Genomic DNA, 13,121 nt, shown 5'->3' with positions numbered 1-13,121 from the left:
AAAATCCTTATTTAAACTAGACTCAACACTTACGAATATGCATGCTACGTCTCAAACTGAGATGTCTGAGACCCTTGTCTTATTGACAGACATAAAGTTCTTGGTGGATTCCTATAATTTAGACACTGATGCCTTCAAGAATCAAGATGGTTTTATGAACCTCATTAGACAATATTAATTTTTTCAAAGCATTATCCAATAACTCTAAGTGTTCCCTGCTCTACCAACCTTCAACATCTCTTTTTCACAAATAATAATTATAATTAACCTTTATAAAGTACTTACTAATTTCTAGGTACTATTCTAAGCACTTTATGCATCTTAATTTATTTAATCTAGATAACAAGGCTCAAGTTGGAGTCTTCAGTATTGGTGATTATTTCATAGTAATCTACAGTCCATTTCTTCCCTCATTCTTTCATTACATGTGCTCTTATTAAAACTTGTTTAATAATAAATTACTTAATATGTTAGCGATGTACGAAATGTTAGCACATAGACGTAGAAGCTATTCTTTTGTTGACTTTTATCCACATGAGATCCTGATCGATATGCCTAAGTGAGCCCATATTTCATTAAAGCATTTATAGTAGGTGGTGGTTGTTTTTAACTTACGTTAGCCACAAGTGGAAAATATTTCTATGTGTGGATATGTGCTGGGCTAGAGAAAACTTAAACAGCTACCCACTTTCTGAAAATCTCAACATTATGAGCATATTAAATGTGCCTTACTATCTTGAGTGTACTACCTCAACATCAACAAAATCTCATCATGTAAATATTTTTGTGATTAATGCCAAACTCAACAAATCTGATTCTTTAAAATTTTGTACACACAAAGGACCATTCCATCTAAGTCTATCCATCTCAAGCCTATCTCTTTTTCTCTTTTTCTGCCTAAATCCATTTATTTTATGCCTGTCCTCTATTGAGCCTTCCCCTCATGGCATTTGGATTTATGATGTTCAGCGTTTTGTGTCAACCTGGCATCTTAAAGAAGAAATGGGTGGAGTCTAATCTATCAATCAGGTCACAGCCTGGTGCGGCTTCCTAAGGAGAGTTCATTTTCTAAGAGGGACGTTGAGGAGAACTGAGCCTTCTCTTGCCCTTTGCCTTCCTGCTTGACTGGGGCCTGGGTCTCATGTCTGGGGCCAGTGGCCCACGTGGCCTATCAGTCCTGAGAGCTGTCAGTGCCCTGCCATGTTCATGTAGACCTGGGACCCATGTGGCTCTACAGCTAACATCCTGTGATCTCCCATCATCCCACTTCTTCCTGCTTCATCAGCTGGCAGCTGTATGGCTGAAGGCATCAAGGTGGCATCTGACCCATGGGATTGAGTTTAACTTGGCTGAGTTACTTTCTTGGTATAAACATGTTTTTCTTTATACATATATGTCACTGGTTTTATTTCTCTAGAAAATTCAACCGATCACAGATTTATTTCATTCTTTTCTCATTATCCTTGTGCATAATGATTTTTCTTCCAGTGAAAACTCCCTGAGTTTCTTGACTTGACCCTCTCATTGCACACTATCTTAAGGTTTTTTTTCACACCCTAGATGGCTGAACAAGGAGCCATCGTGGTGTCATTAACCACAGGTCAGTAGTTCAAAACCACTAGCTTCTCAGCAGGAGAAAGACAAGGCTTTCTATTCCCAAAAAGCGTTATAGTCTCAGAAACCCAGAGGCAGTTCTACTCTGTCCTATAGGGCTGCTATGAGCCCCAATCCACTAGATGGCAGTCAATTTGCCATTTTGTTTGTTTTGATAATTGTATTTAATCATAGGTCTCAAATAGTTTTATTTACTCTAAAATTAATTGCTTTGTGAACTTTAATCTAGGAACTGTTTCCTGTTAAACTGTAGGTCTTAAATAGGATTGTTCGAAATGAATTTTACCTTAAAAAATTTACAAATATATATCTTGAAAAATATATTTGGTTTGGGCCAGTAGGCAGTACAAATGATACCTTAATCACCTACTAACCACCTCAGTAAAAAGGCCTACCACTTCACATCCAAAACTCTTTCCTGGAAAACATTGTGGAATTCACTTCTACTCTGACACACAATGGACTGTCCCGAGTCTGAATCAATCTGACTGAAACTGATGGTATTTGGTTTAAAGCACTGCCTTCTGACTACAGTTCTTTGTTTATGAGCCCATTATAAATGTATTTCAGATGATTTCATATTTCACTTTCCTTGGGAAAACTGTGATGTTATCAGAAATTTTAATTGTAACTTGACTAAAATCTATCATGCCAAATGCAGATAGTTAGAAAGATAGATAGATAGAGATGAATTAAAATACTTAAGATAAACTTTGGGTACATCTATAGACATAAATGAGATGGGGATTTTTTGTTTATAAAAAGAGAGATTTTCTGTTTATAAAAAGAATAACCCCTATACTTTGCATCTTTAGATAAGTGTTGGAAAAGATAGGATGTCTTATTACTATTTTTCTTATCTTTAATTGCTTTGCTATAAAATAATGCCCATTGACATATTTGATGTTTTCACAAACCTTCTTTATGTGGAAAATAATTATGATTAAATTGCAGGGTAATAACCCACGATCAATGCACTAGAATTCCTTCCTCTTCTGCAGTGTATGTGTGAGAGGGAATATGCCTTCTGCCAAGACAAAAATATGCTCAGAATCCCAGCTGTGCAGGTCTGCATTGACTGCTCTTTCTCTTTGTGCACAAATCCTTTGTAGTTTGGGTCTAAAGCAAATCTCAGTCTATGGTTTCCCTTGCTTCTGTGTTTCACCACCTTTTCAGCATGATTTCATGCTAATTTAAGTGTAAATGAACTGGCAACCTATGTAATAAATTCCTCTTTACAAAAATGAACAATATGGGGTATAGAAGGTTACATTTGAGAAGTAAAGTCAGAGTATATGACATGGAGCTTACTGCACCAATTCATAATAGTCACTATACCTCAAACTCATAGAATGCTTTTGGCTGGTGAACTCGGAGTACCCTACATCTTTTCAGCCAGTTCTCTACACATTATTTTGTTTGATTCATTTGCGGTTTTATCCTAGCAACGGGAAATGAAAATAAAAGGGGTTATTGAAAATAACTGACTATAAAGTAAGTTCATTGAATATAGAGATTTTACTCATTCATCGTTCTTTCGGATCATCAATGGATAGGCTGTTGTTGTCAGGTGCCATCGTCAACCTGGTTCCGACCCTCGCTACTCTATCCACAATAGAACAAAAGACTGCCTTGTCTTGGACCCTACTTACAATTGTCCCCATGCTCAAGTTCACTGTTGCAGCCATTTCGTCAATCCATGGTCTCTTTTGCTGCCCCTCTACTTTACCAAGCATGATATACTTCACAGGCTGGCCTCTCCTGACATGTCCAAAGTACATAAGATGAAGTCTCACCAACTTTACCTCTCAGGAACACTCTAGCCCTACTTCTTCCAAGACAGACTTGGTCTTCTTTTGGCAATACCTGACACTTCCAATGTTCTTCACCAGCACCACATTTCAAACGATCAGTTCTTCTTCCTCCTTATTTAACGTCAACTTTCATATGTATACGAAGCAACTGAAATCGGGTGGATTGGGTCAGATACACCTTAGTTCTCAAAGGAACATCATAGCTTTTTGATTTTCAACCCTATAAAAAGTTTTGTGCAAGATTAGCCCAATGCGATGAGTCATTTTATCACTTAACTGTTGCTGTCATGCGCATTGATTTAACTGGGTTAAAAGTTTATTATGCTCAAGGCACTATTATTTATTGTTGAAAAACATGCCATTTGTCGATAATATTGAAACTTTTTTGTTCAAATGTGCTTTGCTATATTCTGTTTCATCTTATCCTCAATTTTAGATAGTGTTTGTGTTTTGTTTTAAAATCTCTTTCTCAGTAATGTTGGTGCACTTGAATGGGCACACTATCTAGTTTCCATTTTCATTCCTAAATATTGATCTATTGAAAATTGAACCAGCATCGGGTTTGTTAATATTATTACTAATGTAGGCTACACAACCTATGTTGATGAATTTATTATTTGCATCCCTTGGAGGACTTTCTGTATGATGGGAATGTACACTTGATATGTCTGCCATGGGAAGCTGTGAGGTTATGAGCAATATTGCTCTCCAGAAGGGCAGTTACTGAGCTGAGTGTTCTCACTCTCTGCACTATGCCTAAACAGGCAAGCTACATTGGAATTCACTTGTATTACTGCATATATCATGATGTATTTTTATTTTCTGTATGCCAATCTATATTTCTTTTGAGATCTTTGAGGCCAGGGATCCTATTTTCTATTTCTCAGTTCTAGGAATTAAAAAAAGGTAAAACCCGGAGACTCAACATTGTCCAGTGGAATGGTTCAGGTTGCGTCATCTGCGCTGTGAAATGAGGTAGCATGCCCAGCTTGTACTAGCAGTGGTGGTTCAGTGGCAGTTATTTCATTCAAATGGGGAGCCTGCGTTTCACTCCTGGGCAACTCACATTTGTGTGTAGTCACCATATGGTTGTCGATGGAAATTTGCAGGTTGTTGTACCTAACAGGTTTTAGCCATGCTTCCGGACCCAGGTGGCCTAGAAAAAATTATCTTGAGGTTTACTTCAGAAAATCAGTCAATGAAAACCACTTTGAGATCTCTGAGGCTGTAAATATTTATAGGACAGGGAAGGTTCATGTCTCCCTCAAAAGCAAGTGCTAAATGTCATAAACGTCTTATCCACCACTGATCACAGCCAGGCGTTGGATTGTGTAGCATTTTGTTATGTTGTGCATGGGGTTTCCATAAGTGAATGAATGTGATGGTTGCAAACAATAACAACAATTCAGTTAATTCACACTACTCATGTTTTATTTAGTAATGATTTTGAATGAACTTAATAGGCTTCAATACCCCCTGGAAGTCCTAGGACAGAGGTTCCCAACCTCTGGGTTGTGACCCCTTTGGGGGTCAAGTGACCCTTTCACAGAGCTCACCTGATTCATAACAGTAGCAAAATTACAGTTATGAAGTAGCAATGGAAATAATTTTATGGTTGGGGGGGTCACCCCACCATGAGGAACTGTGCTAAAGGGTCACAGAATTAGGAAAGTTGAGAACCAGTGCCCTTAGGGAGTCACCCTACTCTGTTCTACAGTGTCAACAAGAGTCAGAACTGACTCAATGGCAGTTGAGTTTTGGGGGGTTGGTATTCTCTCTCTAAAATAGAGTATTACTTAAAGACAGAAAATATATCAGATGTTGCATTGCCCACAACATATGACACAACATGGGATGTAGCGCAGTAGAGAATACTGCATTCTTTATAGGAGAATAGAGTTTTACTTTGCCAATTTAAAAAATACTTTTCTCAATTAGGAGTAGCCTGTTATCTTCCAGTTTTTCATTCTGCATAAGCATAAACACACACGTATATGCATGTACACATATTATAAAATTTGAATTGAATATTTTAAACCTATGTTTTCTATTAATATTGCATCTTTCTATTCCATTGTGTAAAATAAAGGGATTTTTTTCTTTTTAAATTATTTTATTAGGGCTTCATACAACTCTTCTCACCATCCATACATATATCAATTGTGTAAAGCACATTTGTACATTCATTGCCCTCATCACTCTCAAAACATTTGCACTCCACTTAAGCCCCTGGCATCAGCTCCTCATTTCCCCCCCTCCCTCCCTACCTCCCCCTCTCTCATGAACCCTTGATAATCTATAAATTATTATTTTGTCATAGCTTGCATTGTCTGTGGTCTCCTTTTACCCACTTCTCTGTTGTCCATCCCCCAGGGAGGAGGTTATATGTAGATCCTTATAATTGGTTCCCCCTTTCCAACCCACCCTCCTTCTAACCTCTGGGTATTGCTACTCTCACCACTGGTCCTGAAGGGATCAGCTGTCCTGAACTCCCTGTGTTTCCAGTTCCTATCTGTACCAGTGTACATCCTCTGGTCTAGCCAGATTTGTAAGGTAGAATTGGGATCATGATAGTGGGGGGTGGTAGAAGCATTTAGGAACTAGAGGAAAGTTGTATGTTTCTTGTTGCTACACTGCACCCTGACTGGCTTGTCTCCTCCCCGTGACCCTTCTGTAAGGGGATGTCCAATTGCCTACAGATGGGCTTTGGGTCCCAATTCCACACTCCCCCTCATTGATGATGATATGATTATTTGTTCGATAATGCCTGATACCTGATCTGTTCAACACCTTAAGAACACACAGTCTGGCGTGCTTCTTCCATGTGGGCTTTGTTGCTTCTGAGCTAGATGGCCGCTTATTTACCTTCAAGCCTTTAAGACCCCAGATGCTATATCTTTTGATAGCCAGGAACCATCAGTTTTCTTCGCCACATTGGCTTATGCACCCATTCATCTTCAGTGATTGTATCAGGGAGGTGAGCACACAATGATATGATTTTTTGTTCTTTGCTGCTGAGAATCATAAACAGGGCCATTAATAATTTTGAATACTAAAATCTTATTCGTAAAATTTGTTATTCTGGTTTTAAGTTTTATATATATTGAACATGTATAATTCTTTTTAGAGTGTTGGCTTCTTAAATTTGCTCACTTATCATTGGTATTTCCCTGTATAGATGGGTTTATATGAACTATTTATATACTAGACATATTAAGCCTGTATCCTTAATATATATTGCATTTATTTCCCAGAGTCTCATTTATGTTTACAAAATGTTTATGATTGTGTTATCTATACTGTTAACATTCATAAATCTATCTTTAAGTTTATTGTATGAAAGTTGGAAGTTAGGTATGGTTCATATTTAACTTCAGTTAGTAAAATACTTGTTAGTATGTAGTAATATAAACTAGTAATGTACATTGTATGAAATAAAAATAAAATAAACACTTTCAGATATACTTAACTCACTGTAATGTAGTGTGACAATAATAATTATGTTTCGATATGGTCCACAATGTGTCACCTCTTTGTTATTGCACATGATTGCACGTACCTAACATTTTTAATACAATATGCTTTAAGGGCGTTGGTTCATAACTACAGATTGTCTGAGTAGGACATTTAGAACCCAGAGACTTCTTATACTCTTCAAATGTCCCATCTCTGTGTCCCACTTTCCTCCAGTATATGTAGAGATGGGCATTCTGTTCTTGGGAGTCAGGTCCCTATAATGTATCTGGGAAATAATGCATATATTGTAAGTGAATTGTGACTCACAATTATGTGAGATCTTGTCACATCTCATTTTTACAGATCTCAGTGAGGAGAAGGAGGGACCCATTTGATATGTTCATAGTCTCTGAGCATTCTCAGTGTTTCCAAGTTTTAAGCAAAAAATATGTCATCTTTTTTCCTAAAAAGTTCAAGGTCAAGTAAGGAAATAAGTTACTTTGAATGGTTCAGATAGTGCCCCCCAATTTCAAAGTCACACAGTTTCAGCAACAGCTCAAAGAATAAGAAGAATCCAGGGGTCTGTGGTTTATACATAATGATATTATCAATCCAGTCATCCATCTCTCTTTCTCACTGTTACTATCTCTCTGCCTTTATTCTTCCCTACCTTAAGGAACAGTGAGGAATTTTTTATAGTTATTTTGCTTTATTTTTGAAAATCATTTTATTGGGGGCTCATACAACTCTTATCACAATACATACATACATTGTGTCACGTACATTTGTACATTTGTTGCCATTATTATTTTCAAAACATTTTCTTTCTGCTTGAGCCCTTGGTATCCCTTTTATGATTCTGATCCTTCTTTGAATTCTGATTGTTGCTAGCACTCATGGTAATTCAGTGCACACCATAAGTGCACACCAGCTTCGCACAGACTCCAGATAGGTAGGGTTTAAAGGATTGTTGGATGTATTAAAGATGCTCCATTTATAAAGAAGGAACCAAATTCTCTTCTCATCTGTCATCAACCACCTGCCTCCGTTAGCCCTGTGGCAGGAACATCATGGTCGTGAGTGGCATTAGAGAACAGACATTGGTTTTCCTCATGTGTTAGTCTGGCTAGACTAGAGAAACAAATCTAGGGCACTCATATGTATATAACAAAGGGCTTTCTATAAAAGAGCAATTGTATACTAAGAAAAATCCCAGCCTAGCCCAGATCAAGTCCAGAAGTCTGATATTAGCCAGTATATCTGATACCAGTCAATATGTTCCTTTCCAGACTCACGCAACACATGTAATGACGCCAGATGCAGGAAGATCACAGGCCAGTAGGTATAAAATCTTGTGAAGCCAGTGACTGTGGCAGCATGTCAGCACCGGACTGGGTCTCCATGTGGCACCTCCAGCCCTAGAGCGCAGGCTCCATCAGCAAACTTCATGTGGCTTGACAACAGGAATGTCTCCCAGGGAGTGAGTATATCTGACCTCCAGTGAGCTATTTATCTCTGTGGTACCTCCAAATGAGGTCATCAAGCTGTGACCTGATTGACAGGCTAGACTCCACCCCTCTGCAAATTGACACTGGATTATGTGACTACCACACTCGGGATGCAAGAGGCCATACATCTCAGTTCAGGCACCTGGTTAGGAGAAGGTTCTGTCTCTCTCATCTGTGGGGAGGCTCGATCACTCCTTGCTGGTCCTCAGGGGGCACTGACCTTTGTGCTCCCTGCACTGTCTGTCTCTACACAGAAGTGCTTGTGTTTAGCACACACCCTCTCCTGATGCTTATAGAGATTATATCCACAGGTATAAAAGTGGACAAATCTCTTGCTGTCGAAGGATTCTAACTCATAGCAGATGTGGATGACAGAGTAGAACTGCCCCATTCAGTGAGGGATTTTAACCAAGCAATAGATATATTTTAATTATTTATAAGAATAGTCACAACCGTTATGGCTTTAGGTGAATGTGGTAAAGCATATATACTTTTCACAGTTTAGAACAGAATCTTTGATATAAAGAATAGTCAGCACCTGTGCATTGGCCATCGTTTTGGTTCTCATTAATCCCATCAAGTGCCTGACGAAGCTAACTAGGGCGAGAAAGTTGCATTAGCTGTGAAGTTCTTTGGTGTAGATATTTTATGACGCAGGTTTTATTATTTATTATGTACACGAAAGAAACTTCAAAAAATCACCTGCTGCTTAAAAACAAAAACTTTGGAATGCTTCAAAATGTATTTCCCTAGGGGCTTGTTGGGGAAAAGATAAATGAATATTATGATCCTCGGTGGATTCTAGCAGCGTGGAAGGGAAGATATGCTTAAAGTACTGTTTCTGCCCACCTGTGATTCTTTCCTATCACTTATTTCATTTCTCTCCTATAATTGTGTGACAAATCAAACACACACTAATGCTGCTGGGTCCCAGTGGGGTCCATTTTGGAATGTTTGTAGGCACCACTGAACTTAAAAGGAGCTGTAGCAGATGCCTCTCTCAAAGGAGAAGTGGCGATGCACTGTTCTGTGTGGAGGAGCACACACGGAGAAAGGGCTTGTCAGTCATGAAAACGCTTGGACTTCGATGCGACGGCTAAAAGCTGCTGCAGACAACTACAAATCCAAAGAGTACAGCTGGAGAACAAGTGGCTGGCGCTTAAAAATATTGTGCCTCGAGGACTAATTATGCTTTTGCAAACTTAGTAAAACATCGCTGTTTATTTAAAGTTCGGCAGCACAAGATCTCCCTCAAATGAATGGTAGCTATTCTGAAGCCTGCACATAACCATCTATTTTGTGGAGAAAATGGCAATTAAGGACTTGTAATGAATTCTAGTCATTTTCAATCTTTTTTAAAGAACACCATGAAATCAGAGATAACAAGATATGAAGAATTCCTTAAATATCTACTCTGGTGTTTCCGATGACTTAAGAAAGCAGGAAAACAGCTTATTTGTCTACATGTTGTAGTTTGTTTCTTCGCTTCTGGAGGCAAATTCTAAATAACTTGTAGTGTACAATCATCCAGCAGTATTCTACATATGATTAGAAATTTTAAAGGATCATTAAGTCTAGTCCGGGCAGGTAGAATTCTACCCAGGCTGGACATTTATGTTTTGCCACTGTAGCCACATGGTTGGGATGTGTTTTGTAGGTCCATTACTTGTAAGGTACTTTACACTCAAAGGATTCAGTAAATTTCCTACTGCTGTGTGAAGATATTCCATGAACACTGGATTGACTTTATTATATATACTGCATACTCATGAATATAAACTCCCGTGTGTTTAGGGCTTTTAGAAACGTAAAGCATGATCAAACCCTACAGTAGTTTGAGAGACGCTATTCCTCTCTAGAATCCTCGGACAATATTGAAAAATATATGATTGTTTGGATTTTAAGGTTCATAAGCAAAAATCATAGCTAAAATCAGATTTTAAAAGAAATAGTTTGATGGCTGCCTGTTAATCACTTCAAAATTTTACCTTGGCAGTACCAGGCATTTCTGAGATGAGGATATTTCTATGATGAAATTCTTACTTCCTACACGGAAAGGTCAGACTGTCCCTTTGGTCTCCAATGATGTTCTCCCCATGGACTGTGTGTGGTGGAGGATCTTTTATCTACTGTAACTCCTGGTGCATTTTTGATATTCTGATTCATAAAGAATTCATAAAGCAAAGGAAAACAAACAATTACAAAACTAAGGAGGGCCAAATACTAAGTATTATCTCATACTAGAATGTTTCTCTTTGAATTTCATGAGCATTTAAAATTAAATTGGAATGCCATGTACCTTTCAAGGCAATTATTTGGATTTCACATGTATCGATTCATGCCCACACCACTTCTCTTTCTATAGAACAAAGTAAACACACACACACACACACACACCAAAACAGGGAAAAATACACTCTTCTTAGATGGAATGTGAACAACAATAGCAAACACTTGTTACACTTTTACAATCATCTATGAACTATTACATATGGGCAATCTGTTATTATTAATGAACATGCATGGATTTTTATATTTGGCTAAATAACAATGAATTCAGGGCATTATATTCAGCTGTCTTTTACATACATAGAAAACTGGTATTTGTGTTATTTTTCGCAATTGTCAAGGTCTAGCTCTTAGAAGCTGTAGGATTCATTTGTAAGGTAACTCTCTTCTCTCACCCATAAAATAGGGGGGTGTAGAAAGGATTAAGTGTCTTCTTGAAAAACTCTAGCCTTGTGCTTGTCACATAGTAATGCTCCATGCTGAATCCAAACATGATCCCTTTGAGGTATCTTCCATCCAGATGGGGTCTCTTACTCTATTTCTGATTTTAACACTGAAAAGTAATATGACTGATACCTTAGAAAGTGCTGAAAGGGCTAAAAAATAATACTTTTCTTCTTCTGGTGGTGACATTAATGGTTTATTTATTTTAAATTATATTAAAAGTATTTCTAAGTAGAAATAGACCGGGTGTACTTCCATGCAGGGAGATTTGATTAAAATCAAGCTTTCTAACTTTACTTCTGAAACAACTTTCTTCTGTTAAATTATTTAAAATGCTACAAGTATTTTCACAGTTTTTGCGTCTCAAAAAATCGATCTCGTGGGTCAAAGACGATTTCTTTCATGTATAGCACATAATTTAGTGCCTAGCATGTAAGAGTAACTTTGTAACTTTTCTATGAAAGGATTGCAGTGCATTATAACAAAGATATAATCACCATTCTATAGGACAAAGAAACCAATGAACACTGAGTAGGAGAGAGAAGACACTTTTATTAAATATTTGGATGTGAGCTGAAACTGTAGGACGTGTGGCATTAAAAGATATTCCAGGCTGATGAAATTAAATGAGATAGAAGTTCCAGCTAATTTGAGTCTATAGGAAGTGAGAGTAAGACCCGGAGAATAAAAAGATACCAAAAATAATTTCACACCTTTTACTGGAGTAAGCACTTCCTGCTGAGCCTGGACTTCAGAGGCTGGCAATCCTTCGGTTCTGAAAGTTCATTCTTAACTGCCTTTTGTCAATGGTCACTCAAAAAGGCATTTTTTCCCCCTATGAGAGCTAAAAGCTGAAGGAACCGTACTAGGAACAGCTAACTGAGACCAAGTCAGGAAAAGGTAGGCGACGGGTTAAAAACAGAATAAAAACGTTTAAGCCAGCTATGCAAATGGTTCTAGGTCACAAGTTGAGATGCACAGTAAAGGGTATGTTTATGTCAGATATGGAAAAGGAGAGGAGTCCGGTCCTGGGCGCAAGATAAGCAAGTAGAGGAGAAGGAGGGAAAGCCTGGCACAGAAGGCCGGGTTGACCGCAAACAGGCAGTGCTCTCACTGAGACCTCTTTATTTGGGCTTCTCATGGCAGCCCTGTGCCCACATTGCTGTGCTTTCTCGTTCTCAATGGCTCTGAGAAAATAACTAGCTTAGTGGTGCCATCCTGCAAAAGTTGACTTTCAAATGTATATGAAATTTTCAAACCAATTGTTAAAAGCAATGATTTTAAATTAAATTATATAAGCTGAAAATGAATACTGATGTTAAATTCAAGGTAGCAAATACACAAAACACATCAACCTCTCTTTATTTTACCAGATTATGTTATTCTCTCTACTCTTGAGGTAACAGATGGCTGGTGTGTCCACAGGGAGAAAATACAACATAATACTGTGCTACTTTGAATCTCGCCCCGCCAGGTGGGCGCAACAGAGGGAAACACTGCCACGTCCTGCACCTCCCTCACAATTGTCATGGTCGGCCCCACTGTTGCAGCCGCTGTTGTATGAATCTGAAGAGGAATTGACAGGCTCGTCCTGGACATATGGGCTAATATCAGACTTATGGGGTTGAACTGGATTGGGCTGGGGTGCTTTCTTAAGGTGCAATTGCTCTTATATATATAAAACTCTTTCTTAAACACATGTGAGTGTCTGAATTTGTTTCTCTATTTACCCAGACTAACACAAAAAGTTTATCTGTCCTGGATTCCGTGTGTCAAAAACTCTTGTGTGTACCAGTATACATGCTCTGGTCTAGCTGGATTTGTAAAGTAGAGCTGGGGTCATGAAATTGGGGTGAGGAAGCCTTAAGGAACCAGAGGAATAGTGTGTGTTTCATTGGTGCTATATTACACCCTGGCTTATTCATTCCTTCCTGTGACCCTTCGGGGAGAGGATGTCCAATTGTCTACAGATGAGCTTTGGGTCTCCGTTCCAACC

This window comes from Tenrec ecaudatus, chromosome 1, assembly GCF_050624435.1.
Source record: "Tenrec ecaudatus isolate mTenEca1 chromosome 1, mTenEca1.hap1, whole genome shotgun sequence".
NCBI lineage: Eukaryota > Metazoa > Chordata > Mammalia > Afrosoricida > Tenrecidae > Tenrec > Tenrec ecaudatus.
This window is presented reverse-complemented; position numbering follows the sequence as displayed.